At 44.3% G+C, this 13,102-nt stretch overlaps 2 non-coding genes across 2 annotated transcripts; one reads left to right on the top strand and one right to left on the bottom strand.

The window, feature by feature from the left end:
• The first annotated feature begins 9,912 nt into the window (after positions 1-9,912).
• TRNAF-GAA (transfer RNA phenylalanine (anticodon GAA)) lies at positions 9,913-9,985 on the top strand. The gene has a single exon. It is a non-coding gene; the product is annotated as a tRNA-Phe (tRNA).
• Positions 9,986-10,584: 599 nt separating this feature from the next.
• Positions 10,585-10,667, bottom strand: TRNAL-CAG (transfer RNA leucine (anticodon CAG)). The gene has a single exon. It is a non-coding gene; the product is annotated as a tRNA-Leu (tRNA).
• Positions 10,668-13,102: the final 2,435 nt, after the last annotated feature.

Here is a 13,102-nt window from a genome sequence, read left to right on the forward strand (position 1 = left end):
AAGATGCACAACAAAAATTTTAACTCCTTGTGGACAGTGATATTTTATCTGAAGATTGCGAAAATGTCTTGAACTGAGCAGTATCATGATGTGCAAAACTGCTGATCTGAAGAAACACAACATTCCTTTTCTCCTTATCCATCGCTTTACTGTCTCAGAAAATCCAAGCCTTCCTTAGTCATGTGATATCGTCATAGGGTTCCATACCCTCCAACATTTTACACATAAAAATTGGTACAAATTCAAAAAAGGGGCATGGCCACTGGTAAAGGGGGCATGACCACACCCCTTTTCCTATACTTTCAATGGAAGTTTGGAGAGCCAAAAATCGGTACAGACCATAAAAAAAAAAAAGTACTGTACATGCCAAAAAGGTACACTTGGCGGGTATGGGGTTCTGCAAACCCTCTAACATCATCCTTTCCCAACAACAGACAATACTCTGCTCTTGCACATGCACCTTACTATTGCGCTTACAATAATAGCAATGGCCCTCAATGGTTTAACTGAAACTTGAGTGACCCGAGCCTAATGCCAAGTCAATTATAGAAGCTCAGGCTTTGTGCATGCCTAACTATAGCCACACGCCAGTGGCCTGACTATGTCCCTGAACCTAGTGCCCAACAAACCTGGTTTTATAAGGGGTTGCACGGCTAAGGTCTCTTCTTCAAGACACGACTCCCTTCCTTAATCTTATACAAGAAGTTATTTGGAAAGAATGTTATGCCTTTCTTACACTTGGTGCTAAATGTAATAAGCCTCCAAGTTTATGGAGGAGCTGGACTTTGTGAGAGTCTGCCTGTTTTGTTAAAGCAGCAAACATTGGCTCACAAAGGTCTACTCACAGCGCTTTATGTTACATAGTGTCTCCAAGCACTTTGCTAAGTACCATCTACAGTCGGAACCGGTGATAGATTCAGAATGCTGTGCAGGCAAGAATTATGCTGGATCTCTTATACCCCTTTTACACTAGAAGTCTCGGGTCTGACCTGGGATTTGGAACACGGTTCCAAGCCAGGTCAGACCCGAGATGGACCCCTTTTCCCCAATGGCTTTGACCCGGAAATATCCCAGGTTGGCGCTGTTTAGACTGTACCCGGGTGCAATGTCTTCTGCCCGGCGTTTGGAGATGATGTCATCTCCATGCACCGGGAAAACTGACAGATCTTGACCCTTGGGGCATGGCCTTGGTCCCGTTCGGTCACGTTATGTGATGCTGCCCACCGTCATGCTGGGGGCAAGCCCAGCACTCTGGAAGCTGCTGGACTGCCCCCAGCCTCTGCACAGTGCTGTGGAACAGCTATGGGGACTATTTTTGTGCCTAGCTTTGCAAACTTGTTTATGGGGTGCTGGGAGCAGGCTCTAATCTAAAACTCCCACAGATTAATAGAACATATCGTTCTTTATAAACGGTATAGCGATGATATTTTAATTATATGGGATGGCAACGTGTACCTCTTTTATTCATTTTTAGAATATTTATCCAGCAATGACATAACCCTTTTTCTCTAACGTCCTAAGTGGATGCTGGGGACTCCGTAAGGACCATGGGGAATAGCGGCTCCGCAGGAGACTGGGCACAAAAGTAAAGCTTTAGAACTACCTGGTGTGCACTGGCTCCTCCCCCTATGACCCTCCTCCAAGCCTCAGTTAGATTTCTGTGCCCGAACGAGAAGGGTGCACACTAGGTGGCTCTCCTGAGCTGCTTAGTGAAAAGTTTAATTTTTGCCTATAGAGCATTTAAAAGATGCATTTCTATATATGCGTGATGCACAGCGGAATATTTGCCGACTGGCATCAAGTCTTAAGTGCGTTGTCCATTTCTACCAGTAGAGGGTTATGGACACGACAGTGGTCAGGTGATGCGGATTTCAAACGGCATTTGGAAGTATTGCCTTATTAAGGGGAGGAGTTATTTGGGGTCGGTCTTTCAGACCTGGTGGCCACGGCAACAGCTGGGAAATCCACGTTTGTACCCCAGGTCGCCTCTCAACATGAGAAGACGCCGTATTATCAGGCGCAGTCTTTTCGTGGACAAGCGGGCAAAAGGTTCCTCATTTCTGCCCCGTGACAGAGGGAGAGGAAAAAGGCTGCAGAAATCAGCCAGTTCCCAGGAACAGAAACCCTCTCCCGCCTCTGCCAAGCCCTCAGTATGACGCTGGGGCTTTACAAGCAGAATCAGGCACGGTGGGGGGCCCGTCTCAATGAATTTCAGCGCGCAGTGGGCTCACTCGCAAGTAGACCCCTGGATCCTTCAGGTGATATCTCAGGGGTACAAATTGGAATTCGAGACGTCTCCCCCTCGCCGTTTCCTAAAGTCGGCTTTACCGATGTCTCCTTCTGACAGGGAGACAGTTTTGGAAGCCATTCACAAGCTGTATTCCCAGCAGGTGATAATCAAGGTACCCCTCCTGCAACAGGGAACGGGGTATTATTCCACACTGTTGTGGTACCGAAGCCGGACGGCTCGGTGAGACCGATTCTAAATCTAAAATCTTTGAACACTTACATACAGAGGTTCAAATTCAAGATTGAGTCACTCAGAGCGGTGATTGCGAACCTGGAAGAAGGGGACTACATGATGTCTCGGGACATCAAGGATGCTTACCTTCATGTCCAAATTTACCCTTCTCACCAAGGGTACCTCAGGTTTATGGTACAGAACTGTCACTATCAGTTCAGACGCTGCCGTATGGATGGTCCACGGCACCCCGGGTCTTTACCAAGGTAATGGCCGAAATGATGATATTCCTTCGAAGGAAGGGAATTTTAGTTATCCCTTACTTGGACGATTCCCTGATAAGGGTAAGATCCAGGGAACAGTTGGAGGTCGGTGTAGCACTATCTCAGGTAGTGTTGCGGCAGCACGATTGGATTCTCAATATTCCAAAATCGCAGCTGGTTCCGACGACTCGTCTTCGTTTCCTAGGGATGATCCTGGACACAGTCCAGAAAAAGGTGTTTCTCCCGGAGGAGAAAGCCAGGGAGTTATCCGAGCTAGTCAGGAACCTCCTAAAACCGAGCCAAGTCTCAGTGCATCAATCCACAAGGGTTCTGGGTAAAATGGTGGCTTCCTACGAAGCAATCCCATTCGGCAGATTCCACGCAAGAACTTTCCAGTGGGACCTGCTGGACAAATGGTCCGGGTCGCATCTTCAGATGCATCAGCGGATAACCCTGTCACCAAGAACAAGGGTGTCCCTCCTGTGTTGGTTGCAGAGTGATCATCTTCTAGAGGGCCGCAGATTCGGCATTCAGGACTGGGTCCTGGTGACCACGGATGCCAGCCTGCGAGGCTGGGGAGCAGTCACACAGGGAAGGAATTTCCAGGGCTTATGGTCAAGCCTGGAGACATCACTTCACATAAATATCCTGAAGCTAAGGGCCATTTACAATGCTCTAAGCTTAGCAAGACCTCTGCTTCAAGGTCAGCCGGTGTTGATCCAGTCGGACAACATCACGGCAGTCACCCACGTAAACAGACAGGGTGGCACAAGAAGCAGGAGGGCAATGGCAGAAGCTGCAAGGATTCTTCGCTGGGCGGAAAATCATGTGATAGCACTGTCAGCAATTCCGGGAGTGGACAACTGGGAAGCAGACTTCCTCAGCAGACACGACCTCCACCCGGGAGAGTGGGGACTTCACCCAGAAGTCTTCCACATGATTATAAACCGTTGGGAAAAACTCGACAGGTATTGCGCCAGGTCAAGGGACCCTCAGGCAATAGCTGTAGACGCTCTGGTAACACCGTGGGTGTACCAGTCAGTGTATGTGTTCCCTCATCTGCCTCTCATACCCACGGTACTGAGATTGATAAGATGGAGAGGAGTAAGCACTATATTCGTGGCTCCGGATTGGCCAAGAAGGACTTGGTAACCGGAACTTCAAGAGATGCTCACGGAGGATCCGTGGCCTCTACCTCTAAGAAGGGACCTGCTCCAGCAAGGACCCTGTCTGTTCCAAGACTTACCGCGGCTGCGTTTGACGGCATGGCGGTTGAACGCCGGATCCTGAAGGAAAAAAGGCATTCCGGATGAAGTCATCCCTATCCTGATCAAAGCCAGGAAGGATGTAACCGCAAAACATTATCACCGCATTTGGCGAAAATATGTTGCGTGGTGCGAGGCCAGTAAGGCCCGACGGAGGAAATTCAACTGGGTCGATTCCTACATTTCCTGCAAACAGGAGTGTCTATGGGCCTGAAATTGGGGTCCATTAAGGTTCAAATTTCGGCCCTGTCAATTTTCTTCCAAAAAGAACTAGCTTCAGTCCCTGAAGTTCAGACGTTGTAAAAGGGGTACTGCATATACAGCCTCCTTTTGTGCCTCCAGGGGCACCTTGGGATCTCAATGTAGTTTTTGGGTTCCAAAAGTCACATTGGTTTGAACCACTTAAATCTGTGGAGTTAAAGTATCTCACATGGAAAGTGGTCATGCTGTTGGCCCTGGCCTGGGCCAGGCGCGTGTCAGAATTGGCGGCTTTATCCTGTAAAAGCCCTTATCTGATTTTCCATTCGGACAGGGCGGAATTGAGGACTCGTCCTCAGTTTCTCCCTAAGGGGTTTCAGCGTTTCACCTGAACCAACCTATTGTGGTGCCTGCGGCTACTAGGGACTTGGAGGACTCCAAGTTGCTAGACGTTGTCAGGGCCCTGAAAATATATGTTTCCAGGACGGCTGGAGTCAGAAAATCTGACTCGCTGTTTATCCTGTATGCACCCAACAAGCTGGGTGCTCCTGCTTCTAAGCAGACTATTGCTCGTTGGATTTGTAGTACAATTCAGCTTGCACATTCTGTGGCAGGCCTGCCACAGCCAAAAATCTGTAAATGCCCACTCCACAAGGAAGATGGGCTCATCTTGGGCGGCTGCCCGAGGGGTCTCGGCTTTACAACTTTGCCGAGCAGCTACTTGGTCAGGAGCAAATACGTTTGTAAAATTCTACAAAATTGATACCCTGGCTGAGGAGGACTTGGAGTTCTCTCATTTGGTGCTGCAGAGTCATCCGCACTCTCCCGCCCGTTTGGGAGCTTTGGTATAATCCCCATGGTCCTTACGGAGTCCCCAGCATCCACTTAGGACGTTAGAGAAAATAAGAATTTACTTACCGATAATTCAATTTCTCGTAGTCCGTAGTGGATGCTGGGCGCCCATCCCAAGTGCGGATTGTCTGCAATACTGGTACATAGTTATTGTTACCAAAAAATCGGGTTATTGCTGTAGTGAGCCATCTTTTCTAGAGGCTCCTCTGTTATCATGCTGTTAAATGGGTTTAGATCACGAGTTGTACGGTGTGATTGGTGTGGCTGGTATGAGTCTTACCCGGGATTCAAAATCCTTCCTTATTGTGTACGCTCGTCTGGGCACAGTATCCTAACTGAGGCTTGGAGGAGGGTCATAGGGGGAGGAGCCAGTGCACACCAGGTAGTTCTAAAGCTTTACTTTTGTGCCCAGTCTCCTGCGGAGCCGCTATTCCCCATGGTCCTTTCGGAGTCCCCAGCATCCACTACGGACTACGAGAAATAGAATTATCGGTAAGTAAATTCTTATTTTTTTACTTCCAATGTCAACGCCAACTCTATCAAATTCCTTGACTTGATACTAGCAGGAGTGGAAGGTAAAGTAATCACGAAGAACTACATCAAAACAGTAGACAGAAACAGCTACCTACATTACAAAAGCAATCACCTGAAAAAATGAAGAACATCCCATATTCCCAATTCCACAGAATTAAGAGAAATTGCAGCACAGTAGAAGATTGCGAGGCACAGTTTGAGGTGTATGGGAGTAGATTTGAGGAGAAGAATTATCCAACGGGAATTATTTATGAAGCCATTATGAAAACAAGGGACACTGACAGAGAAAAACTACTGGAATATAAGGACAAAGGGGAGAAGAAGGAACAGGTGGCCTTCATCACCACATACAGTCGCCATGAGTGAGTTATAAGAAACTCAGTTTGAAACCACTGGGACATCTTACTCATGAACCCCATTTTAAAAGAAATGCTCCCGCCAAAACCTCCAGATTATCTTTAGGAAATCAAAGAGCCTCAAGGACTTGATGGCACCCAGTATGCTACCAGGAAAGTTAGCTAGTACCCAAATCATGCCAAAATGTACAGGATCACACAAATGCGGACGTTGCAACATCTGCAAGTATCTTCACCCAAATAGGAAAACTTTCAGCGATTCGGATAAAAAAAAAGGAATACAAAATAAAAGAATTTATGAACTGCAATAGCACTTCTGTCCTGTATCTTTTGGAATGCAAGTGTGGGAAAAATTGTCAGGAAAACAAAGATGCCATCCAAGATTCGCATTCAGGAGCATATTCGCAACATAAAAAACCAAAGTAGACACTCAAATGCAATATCCAGGCACTTCAACACACATATCTCCAATCCAGCAGATTTGACCTATAAAGCTATTGAATTGGTGAAGCTTGGAGAAAGAGGTGGCGATCTGGCAAATAAACTTTCCAGACGTGAGAGGTTTTGGATCTTCCAGCTCCAAACGATACACCCTTCTGGGTTCAACGACAACTACGAGATAGCTCCATTCCTGTAGAGGTTCTGTCTTCTTGAAGGATATCCTGTACTACAGCCCATTCCCACTTTTAAGTATTCACCCTTAGTCACCCCTTCCCTCTATTTGTTTCACCTATTTATTTCACTTGTTTCTATAAATTAAAAACACATTATTGCACTTTATTTAGTCACTGATAAAGAATAGTATGAATCTTGATGATATACGAGTTATACAAATGTACGACCAACCTCCACTGGAAATGCCCAATCTCATCTGATCTTGGAAGCTAAGTAGTGTGGGGCCCGTCCAGTACTGGGATGGGGAACCACCTGGGAATATTGGGTTCCATAAACAAACCATAAAGAATAAACTAATACACATGTGATTCTAGAGAACACATAAACACAGATATCTTATTTTCAGTCACTAATTATTATACATGTTTAATAATGTAAATATTCACATTAAAACTCTGTAAGGCAATAATTACTCCAGAACTCTAACTATATTCACATATATGTTATTAATTACATTTAAAAAAAATTAAAATAATCACTACTGTAACATGTCACCAAATAATTTATCATTTATTTATTAAATTATTCAATATTCTGTATTGTTTATATACTATGCAGAACACATCCACTCAGTTTGTCACTTATAGGATATCAAATGTGATCTATGAACACTTAAATATATAAAAGAAATATGCTGAAGAAACCTCCTTAGAAATATGATTAGTTTATTTAATCCCATTTTTCATTATTCTTTTCTGCTCACAAACGAAACCCTATGCAGAGAATACACTGCATTGTCCTCAGTTAATGGTCTCCTTAAAGATGGCTACCGGGACTGAAAGAATACCGCTAACAGAATGGAAGTGAGGTGGACCACATCACTGGAAGCAATGTGCGTTCCACGGCATCACCGTCCTCTGGACATGTGCAGAGAGGAGCCGGAAGTGGTACTGAAGTGCCACATACCCAGTACAAATGAACATACACAGGCAGTGTGGCGGAAATGCCACCTTCAATAAAGAACTGTTAAAATCTTAGTTTTTAAGCAGAGAAAACGTACATTTTTTATGTTTAAGACTTAATTATGCTGTTCTGTGTCAGCTAATATATATAGAATGCCATAATGCCCTAGTATCATCATTAATTACTAAGTGCAGGAAGTGATGTCACAACTGTATACCTAATTGTTAGGGGTATAAGTAAGAGCCATGTCACAGCAAACAGAACCCCTTGATGAAGTTTTAGGACGAAACGCATTGGGTTTCCCTCACTGTGACCTCCAGCACCTTAAAGATGATATACCTCCTTTTTATACTTGTATAAAAAAAATGTTTTTAAGAAATAGTCATTTTTTTTTATATAACCGAACATAGTGTATTTTATGCTCTGTTCATCTTTCAAGCCTTTTTTATATATAAATTTTTTTATGTCTGTAATAAAATATATTTGTTAAACTTTTAAATTTAATATGCTTATAATTTAACTTATTGACATATTAGCACCAGTGGTCGCTAGGTACCCTCATTCTATCTTCTCAAGTGACTATTTTCATTTGAATTTATTTTACTATTCCAACCTGATACCGTTTTAATTTTAATACAACAATTTATGTGTGATTATCTGTTTATACAGATTATACTAATATGTCCATTGCCACTTGTTTAAATACTCCCATGCTTTCTCCCTATAGGAATATTAACTCACTGATATCACTATGTGAAACCTTGATTGAATACAGGTGATTTGTGTAAATACATCAGCAATGCTACTGAATAAATACACATCCTGGTGTAAACTTCAAACTATACTACATCTTGAAAAAGACACCAGCAGGACATTGAAATGATCTTCTTGTCTTGGCACTACGGCAAGAACAGCGACATTAAAACAAAGCAATCTGAATTTCAAATTTCTACAATTATCCTGACTCATTTGGGGTACTCCCAAAGTTCCAGTAAATTGCCTGTCCTATACTTCACTACCATCCCATGGCACAGCAATCAAATGACCAGCCAGTTACTGAAAAACAAGGTGGCATCTCCGTAGCTTCCGCTACACTTCCAGGCTGGGTTGGTCATGAGATGCTGGCCGTTTTGCAATGTCTGTTCAGGACTACACTATTTGCGGCTGGGCCACACTGCTGATCTCTGGGGACATGAGCGGTTACAGCTGCCACCGACTGACACATTAGTGGCTTCTCTTCTCACAGAGAAGCCCACCATCCACAGGGAGGGCATTCTAGTGTGTGACTGTGTCTCACAATTGCAGGAGGCATAGTGGAGCACACAGTCATTTCATCTATTCGGGAACATTCCCATACCTCCCAACATGACCTTCTCCAGGAGGGACAGAAAGCTCTGCTTCTGGATTCCCTCATAATTTATGATTGCCATCAGAGGCGTCACCGGGTGTGGTGACACCCGGTGCGCGCCCCTGATCTCCTGCCGTGATCGCGGCAAAATGGGGCGTGGTCTTGTACTTAGCGGGCGTGGCTTTGTGGGGATCCCGGAATCATCACTCTGGGGGGCGTGCCCAGCATCTCCGGAGATGCTGGGCTTCCCCCAGAGCGAGTCTCCGTCTGCTGTCGGCTCCTCTTCTGTGACAGGAGCCGGGTGCTGTAGGAGACTTTCTCACTGCAGCACCTGGTTCCTGTCAGTGCGGAGGAGCTGACATTTGGTGTCACCCTCCTCCAGGCGTCACACCCGGGTGCGGGCCGCACCCGCCTTGTGATGCCACTGATTTCAGCACAGGTGATGGCAACGCCTTTCTTATCCAATGATTAACCTGTTCAATACAGGTGTCGGCCATCATAAATGAAGAAAAAAGTCCAGAAACAGGGCAATGTGTCCCTCATGGAGAGGGTTATATTGGAAGGTATGCATTCTATCTATTTAAAAACATACTTTTTTTTCCCAACAAGGTAAAATCTGGGTTTCATGCATAGCTACAGACATCCGGGCTGCTCTTTCCGGGAAAGAGCAGCCAGGTCGGCTCAGTCGGGAGGTGGGGCAGAGGTAGGATGCGTCAAAGGTGGTGGGGTGGAGGCAGAGCACTATAAAGGAGGCGGAATGGGGTATTTGGTGACCGTAATTGCGTCATTGTAGCCACACCACCCGCTCTGCAATGAGGCGATTACTGGCAATATACAGCAGAGAGGGTGGCTACGATGGCACAATTCAGTGAGAATCGCTTAATCAACTGGCCAGTCACCAACTTGTTAGCATTAATATGCAGAGGTAAAGTGTCCTCTCATTACCTCATTTTATTCTCTTCCTCTTGCTGACATATTTTGTAAATGATTCATAATCTGTTAACAGAAAGATGGTTTGTGTCACTTCACTCTGATGTGTTCCACATTGTACCTCACAGCCGAAATAGCTCAGTTGGGAGAGCGTTAGACTGAAGATCTAAAGGTCCCTGGTTCGATCCCGGGTTTTGGCAGATCCTTTTAGTGCTTTCAAAGCTCACCTCTATTTCACCAATTATTAATTTCTGTGTCACATCTCTGAAAAACACATAACCCACTGAAAATGAAATAAAACATTTTCTGACAACTCTTTGTTCATCATCGTATCAAAAAATTTGTCAGGTAGTTGGGGACAGAGGCTGAGACTTGTGGTGATCATAGTGTAAATTCTGAATTAATGGATGTCAGTAACAGAACACCCAATTTAGGAATGAGAGCAGATAAGTCTTGAATATTGGACTTTACAAGTGGGTAATTTAATTAACAGAAATGGACATTGCACCGCAGTGCAGGACAGAGCACTTCTGAGTGTCACTGGCACATTGTATTTGAATGAGAAGTATCGTAGATTAAAGCTATTGCTGATTCATTTCCCAATCAGTTATGCAGCAGCAGATCCTTAACCATCACATCCAGTCCAAGTGAGGGAGAACAGTGAGGAGATGACATAAAGCAGCTTCATTTAATATATATAGAATCTACTAGAATGAAACATAGCCCTGCATCCATCTATAACACTGAAACATCTTCAATCTCTACTTTTTCATTAATGAACTTAAAAAAATAAAACAAATGTCAGAAGTGGGATTCGAACCCACGCCTCCAGAGGAGACTGCGACCTGAACGCAGCGCCTTAGACCGCTCGGCCATCCTGACAAGATGCACAACAAAAATTTTAACTCCTTGTGGACAGTGATATTTTATCTGAAGATTGCGAAAATGTCTTGAACTGAGCAGTATCATGGTGTGCAAAACTGCTTATCCAAAGACACACGACATTCCTTTTTTCCTTATCCCTCGCTTTACTGACTCAGAAAATCCAAGCTTTCCTTAGTCATGTGATATCTTCATATGGTTCTGCAGACCCTCTAACATCATCCTTTCCCACCAATAGACAATACTCTGCTCCTGTACACTCGCCTTTCTATTGCACTTACAACAATAGCAATGGCCCTCAATGGTTTAACTGAAACTTGAGTCACCTGAGCCTAATGCCCAGTCAATTATAGAAGCTCAGGCTTTGTGCATGCTTAACTATAGCCACACGCCAGTGGACTGATGATATCCATGAACCTAGTGCCCAACAAACCTGGTTTTATAAGGGGTTGCACAGCTAAGGTCTCATCTTCAAGACACAACTCACTTCCTTAATCTTATACAAGAAGTTATTTGGAAAGAAAGTTATGCCTTTCTCACACTTGGTGCTAAATGTAATAAGCCTCCAAGTTTATGGAGGAGCTGGAATTTGTGAGAGTCTGTCTGTTTTGTCAGAGCAGCAATCATTGGCTCACAAAGGTCTACTCACAGCGCTTTGTTACACAGCGTCTCCAAGTACTTTTCTAAATACAAGCTACAATCAGAACCGGTGACCGATTCAGAATGCTGTGCAGGCAAGAATTATGCTGGATCTCTTATACCCCTTTTCCACTAGAAGTCTCTGGTCTGACCCGGGATTTGGAACACGGTTCCAAGCCAGGTCAGACCCGAGATGGACCCCTTTTCCACAACGGCGCTGACCCGGGAATATCCCAGGTCGCCTCCGTTTACACTGTACCCAGGTGCAGTGTCTCCTGCCCGGCATTTGGAGATGACATCATCTCCAAGCACTGGGAAAACTGGCAGATCGGGACCCTTGGGGCATGGCCTTGGTCCCGTTAGGTCACGTCCCCAAAGTGATGCTGCCCACGTCACGCTGGGGGCAAGCTTAGGACTCTGGAATCTGCTGGGCTGCCCCCAGCCTCCTCACAGTGCTGTGGAACAGCTAAGGGGACTATTTTTGCGACCAACTTTGCAAACTTGTTTATGGAGTGCTAGGAGCAGGCTTTTATCTGCAACTCCCACAGATTTAAAGAACATATCGTTCTTTATAAATGGTATATCGATGATATTTTAATAATATGGGATGGCAACTTGGACCTCTTTTATTCATTTTTAGAATATTTATCCAACACCAACTCTATCAAATTCCTTGACTTGATACTAGCAGGAGTGGAAGGTAAAGTAATCACGAAGAACTACATCAAAAAAAGTAGACACAAACAGCTACCTACTTTACAAAAGCAATCACCTGAAAAAATGGAAGAACATCCCATATTCCCAATTCCACAGAATTAAGAGAAATTGCAGCACAGTAGAAGATTGCGAGACACAGTTTGAGGTGTACAGGAGTAGATTTGAGGAGAAGAATTATCCAACGGGAATTATTTATGAAGCCATTATGAAAACAAGGGACACTGACAGAGAAAAACTACTGGAATATAAGGACAAAGGGCAGAAGAAGGAACAGGTAGCCTTCATCACCACTTACAGTCGCCATGAGAAAGTTATAAGAAACTCAGTTTGAAAATCACTGGGACATCTTACTCATGAACCCCATTTTAAAATAAATACTCCTGCCAAAACCTCAGATTATCTTTAGGAAATCAAAGAACCTCATGGACTTGCTGGCACCCAGTATGCTACCAGGAAAGTTAACTTGTACCCAAATCATGCCAAAGTGTACAGGATCACACAAACGCGGACGCTGCATCATCTGCAAGTAACTTCACCCAAACAGGAAAACTTTCAGCGATGCTAATGAGAAAAAGGAATACAAAATAAAAGAATTTATGAACTGCAATACCACTTCTGTCCTCTATCTTTTGGAATGCAAATGTGGAAAAAAATATGTCGGGAAAACAGAGACCATTCAAGATTCGCATTCAGGAGCATATTCGCTACATAAAAAAACAAAGTGGACACTCAAATGCAATATCCAGGCACTTCAACACACAACTCCAATCCAGAAGATTTGACCTATAAAGGTGATCAAATTGGTGAAGCTTGGAGAAAGAGGAGGCGATCTGGTGAATAAACTTTCCAGATGTGAGATGTTTTGGATCTTCCAGCTCCAAACCATGCACCCTCCTGGATTCAACGACAACTACAAGATAGCTCCATTCCTGTAGAGGTGCTGTCTTCTTGAAGAATATCCTGTACTATCCCCCATTCCCAATTTTAAATATTTACCTTTAGTCACCCCTTCTCTCTATTTGTTTCACCTATTTATTTCACTTGTTTCTATAAATAAAATAAAAAAATACATATGTACG

Source organism: Pseudophryne corroboree, chromosome 10 (genome assembly GCF_028390025.1).
Source record: "Pseudophryne corroboree isolate aPseCor3 chromosome 10, aPseCor3.hap2, whole genome shotgun sequence".
Taxonomy (NCBI): Eukaryota; Metazoa; Chordata; class Amphibia; order Anura; family Myobatrachidae; genus Pseudophryne; species Pseudophryne corroboree.